This window comes from Nelumbo lutea, chromosome 1 (assembly GCF_056320005.1).
Source record: "Nelumbo lutea isolate HS-2025 chromosome 1, American lotus-T2T, whole genome shotgun sequence".
Lineage (NCBI taxonomy): Eukaryota > Viridiplantae > Streptophyta > Magnoliopsida > Proteales > Nelumbonaceae > Nelumbo > Nelumbo lutea.
Window position 1 is genome coordinate 96,372,338 of NC_142684.1, and position 4,925 is coordinate 96,377,262.

The following is a 4,925-nucleotide window of genomic DNA, read 5'->3' on the forward strand; positions in this document are numbered from 1 at the left end:
CAGTTAGGAAGGTTAAGTGAGCACATAAGCTTAATGAGCCTAAAGCCCATTTCGAACTGGGCTAATAATTTAGTTAATTAAAGGGGCGAATTCTGAGATGGATTAGCAGTAAGGATAGGGTCTTCATCCTATCCACTCAGAGAGTCCAGATCTGAATGTGATTCAGATCTAGAAACCTCCTAATAAGATTAGGATAAAGCTAATCTAATCTGCAGATAAGATAAGGGTTTATCCTTATCATTAGAAGAGAAGGCTGATCCAAATATGATTTGGATAAGCACCTCCTAATGGGATTAGGAGCTGATCTTTTCAAGTTAACAAAAGAGAGGAGGGGGCGGCAGGCTTGAAAGTGAACAAGAAATACATCAGATCATTTTTTAGTGCTGAAATCAAGAAGAGAGAATTCTGCACCCTACGAATACTCTCTTGCCACCTCCCTGCTCTTGCCGCCCTGTTTCCCAGTTCGATCTCCAACTGTGGGAGAAGTCAAGATTGGATCTTGACATCAATTCTTTGAGAAAGGATTGAAAAGGAAGCTGTGCTCACATTCCATCCTGTTGTTTTTTGCGAAGGACAGAGTTCTTGGGGAAGAACACTGCTGATTCTGCTCCATCCTGCACTGCGCCATCTTCACTGGGAGCAGTCTTTGGATCCTTCTGATGTGTAGCTCAATGTGACACTAGCAAGTGCACTAGCCATTCAAGTAATAAAGTAGTGAGTGAAGTATCATTCCCACGAGGATTTAGGAAACAATTACCAATACTAAATTCAGCACTTCTTATCTGATCAACAAATAAATCAAAACTTTAATGAAAGCTAAAAAAATCATAATTTAAAATATATCTAAATCATTGGCCCAATTGCCTTCAAATCAGGTTAGAAGAGTAAACAGTAAATGTCAATCTCAGAATTCAGCAATCTATCAATTTGGATCATTTGAAGAAATCATGATTGAGCCTTGGTTTGGTGAAACCCCAAGGTCATGAATAGCCTCTCTCAAGCGCATGTTCATCCTATGCATGAGTGACGGTTCTTCTATCTCTAGAAAAAATCTAATCCCCATGCATGCATTTCTTCAAACACTTCTAAGGCATCAATTCAAATCTGAATTGATCACCAACTGAATTGTGCAAGTTATCTCTAACCTTGCACTCAATTCAGTTCTTGAATAGTATATCTGAATTCCTAGAGTCTCTCTCAAGCACTCTAGGAATTCCAAGCTGTAGATTAATTCGCCCAATCTGAAAATTACAGATCTGAATTCTCTTTCAAGCAATTCAGATCTTGCAATCTCAGATCTGAGAATTCAGATCTGAGTTTTGAAGGTTAGTTGGCCGAATTAATCTACAATAACACCCTTATTCAAGAAACTTCAAGTACAATTCATGACCATTTGAATGAATAAAAAAGAATTAGATTGCTGAACTGAAATTTTACAAGCTGAAATACATCAAGGAAGAATGGAAAAAAGGAGAAAGAAGAAAGAAAATATAACAAAGAAACTGAATTCGAATCAAAAGAGAATGAAACTCCAATTGATTTATTACAAAAGATCTTTGAATCACAAACCCTCAATTCGAACTAACCTTCTCTTCTAGCTTGCTTGTCTTGAACTTCCTTTAGCCCTTCTTCTTCTTCTTCCTTGCGCCTAGCCTTCTTCTCTTCTCTTCTCTCAAGGTGGCCAAACCTCTAAGAGTGGGAGAGCCTTCCTCTCAAGCAATTGAACACCTCTCCCCCTTCCTAGAGGCCTCCTTATATAGTTTTTCAAGGGGGCTCTTGCCCCTTCTTGAAGCCTCTAGAATGGGGTGTATTACACCCCTTTCTTGAACTTTCTAGAGCTCTCTTGAAAGCCTCCTAAGGGCTGCTATTTGGGCTGCACTTAGGCTCTCTCTTAGCACATGATAGCTATACATTGAGCTACTCTTTTGGGCTGAGAATGGGCCTTCTTTGCTGGGCCGAATTCTACTCTTAGCTAGGCTTTCTTTTCTTAGATTTTTTCTAGGAATCCACTTGCTCTTCTTGGACCGAATGAAACTCCCTTGCTCTCATGTCTGGGCCGGGCTGAACTTGATAAATTTTGGGCTTTCTTTTCTTGCTTTTGCCTTCTTTTTGTTGATTTGGCTCCCCCCGAAATCTTTCTTGCAATCAAGCTAAAATAGGGCAAAATCTAATTAAACCAGCATAAAATTTCATGCAAAAACCTCATAAAATATAGATAAATTGTAGGTTCATCAAATACCCCCACACTTAAGCTTTTGTTTGTCCTCAAGCAAGGACATCAGCCATAAACTGAACATTCCCCCCCTTCTGTTCTTACCATTTACCTGGTGAACTTTTTAAGATAGAAATTCATTTAGTAGTCGGGGGACTTTTGTAAGTGCTCAACTCTTATTCTTGTAAATTACTATTTAAGATATGTATAAGATCCAAGGAAAGGAGAATATGAATTTCATCATAGTCTACCCTTCACTCCTAATTCATATATAAATCACCTCCTTAATTGTCAAGGTTAATAATCAAATTTCACTAAGTTTCACATCTGTAACTAAATCTTAATGAGAGTTCAACTTTAGAGTGCCCCTTTGAACCTTAGTTATCACCACAATTTCTTAATTCTAGGGGTGAGTGCATCTTATGCTCCATCTCACCCTTTTTTTTTTCGGTGTGAGTGCATTTTATGCTCCATCTCACACTGGTCACTTGCTTGAGGTAGGTAAATAGGACTCATGTTCTAAGCTGCTAGTTTTACTATTCAGCTCAGAATAGCGGAGTCAATTTGGGCTTTTGTCCTTCTTTGCAATTATTGAACCTCAAGAATCAGCACTTCAGATGTGCACTAGCTCTCTTGACCATTAACCATGAAATCAAGGGCTTCCATACACATGAAGATAGTTAGGGCTAGTCATGCTGAAAAGCATATTCAGCTCCCCTTTTCTCATGCATATATCAAATTGGGTCATTCACAAGAATAAAAACTTAACAAGTACATCAGTCTCCCTCAAATCATTGAATTCCTTCTTAAAAAAAAATCATCAAATAAATAGTAATGAATTTGAGGGGTTCCAGTCTTTTTTGGTTATGTCATTGCCTGCATATGTGTGTTGGGGTGCATGGTTTCAGCCCTCATACCCTAGCCTCGGGCTCACTCCCCCACACTTAAGATGAACATTGTCCTCAATGTTCCTACTGTTAGGGGATCACAATAAAACCAACAAGAGAAATACCAAGTAAAGAGAAGGGTAAAGAGGATTTCCTGAAGATTAATTTCCAGATATGCAAGAGTTCTTTTGGTGGGAGCCTCTTCTGCTAGAATTTACTTGCAATAGAGATCAGAAGCTTTGTTCTAACTAAAAATAATTTAAACCAAATAATAAAAAAACTCTTTTTCTCTCTCTCTCTCTCTCTTTTTTTTTTTTTTTTTATAAACAAGAAAAAAAACAGAGCTCCATTACTGAAAACCAGCATTCAAGTGTGAAGTAGATCATTAATGAAAAAGAAAGCTAGCTAAATTAGCAATAGATATTATTACACACTATTCTAGACTAAATAGAAGTAAACATATCTAACATCTACTATATTCAGATCTAAAATCAATTGCTGAATTTAGTATCTTTAGGCTGCTCTTCAGGCTCTTAATAAAATCAGACCTGAAGTCTTAGCTTTTGAGAACAGTCTTACAAAAAAAAACCTAACATCAATAAGTCTGAATTATGATGCAATTAGGTTTGAAATAAGTCCGAACTCAAGAGTTTAAGACTTCTTATTTCAAGTCCCAACTTATATGTCTTGTATGCGTCAATAAATTGCAGAGGCTTGAAATTAGATCTACAAACTTACCTACTGAGAACAGTCACCTTTGGATCTGAGTTCAGATCTGAAATTACAGTAGTCATTTATACTGAAATCAGTGGTTATTAGCATTCAAATAACCACTAGTTTTAGATCATAAATGATTTTGATTATTAAAAAGGGAATCCAAACCAACAATCTTATTTACATTCCTTAATTATTGCATCTGAATTCAGATACAATTTATCTGAGTTCAAATATGCAATTAACAAACCATAAAAACTGGAGTCTGAATTGAATATACTAATTGGAATTATTGCACATCACCATTTACATCTGCTATACTGTGGGCTGCTATTCAGAGCTGAATTGTCAATGTGCCTTAAGAGGGCTTAAATTGGGCTACAACCAGACCTGAGCCAGGTTTGGATTCAGGTTTGTAAGCTATGCAAGTGTATGGCTTCATAATCTTGAAGACTTCTGTGACCTGAAATCAGGTCTACAATGTATACAACCTATAAATTCAGCCCACAGTTAGTTCAGCCCATGTTTTGTTTCAGATCTCATATCAGCCCCTATCAGTCCATATCAGCCTAAATCTGTCTAGCTCAAATATATTAAGTTGTTCAGTCCACAAATTTACAGAAACTTGAAATCAGGTCTGCACTATTTGGCATTGTTACTGCTACAATTTAGCAGTGTTGCAGAACAGAACTGAGTCCAATTTCAGATCAGATCTCAAAGCAATCAGAGCTGGTCATCTAAAACTTTGATTTTACTAATGGACATCCAAGACTATGTGCAAGAGGTTTAAAGCAGAAACCTGAAATCATGATGGCTCAAATTAAGTAGTTGCAGAAACCTGAAATCAGGTCTGCTAACTATATACTGTAAGCAGACCTGAATGCCAGTATATTACACTCATCCAGTTCAGATCTGGTGCAAGTGGTTTAAAGCTAGTAAAATCAGTCCACATATATGATTATCAGCCCACAGATATAACACAAACATCAGTCCACAGACAAACAATCAATCAGATCGGATGAAAGTAATTTAAAGGATAACAAAAACATCAGTCCACATATTGCCTCATGTCATCAGTCAGTCCACAGTAGAAATCAAGTGCACTCTGATAC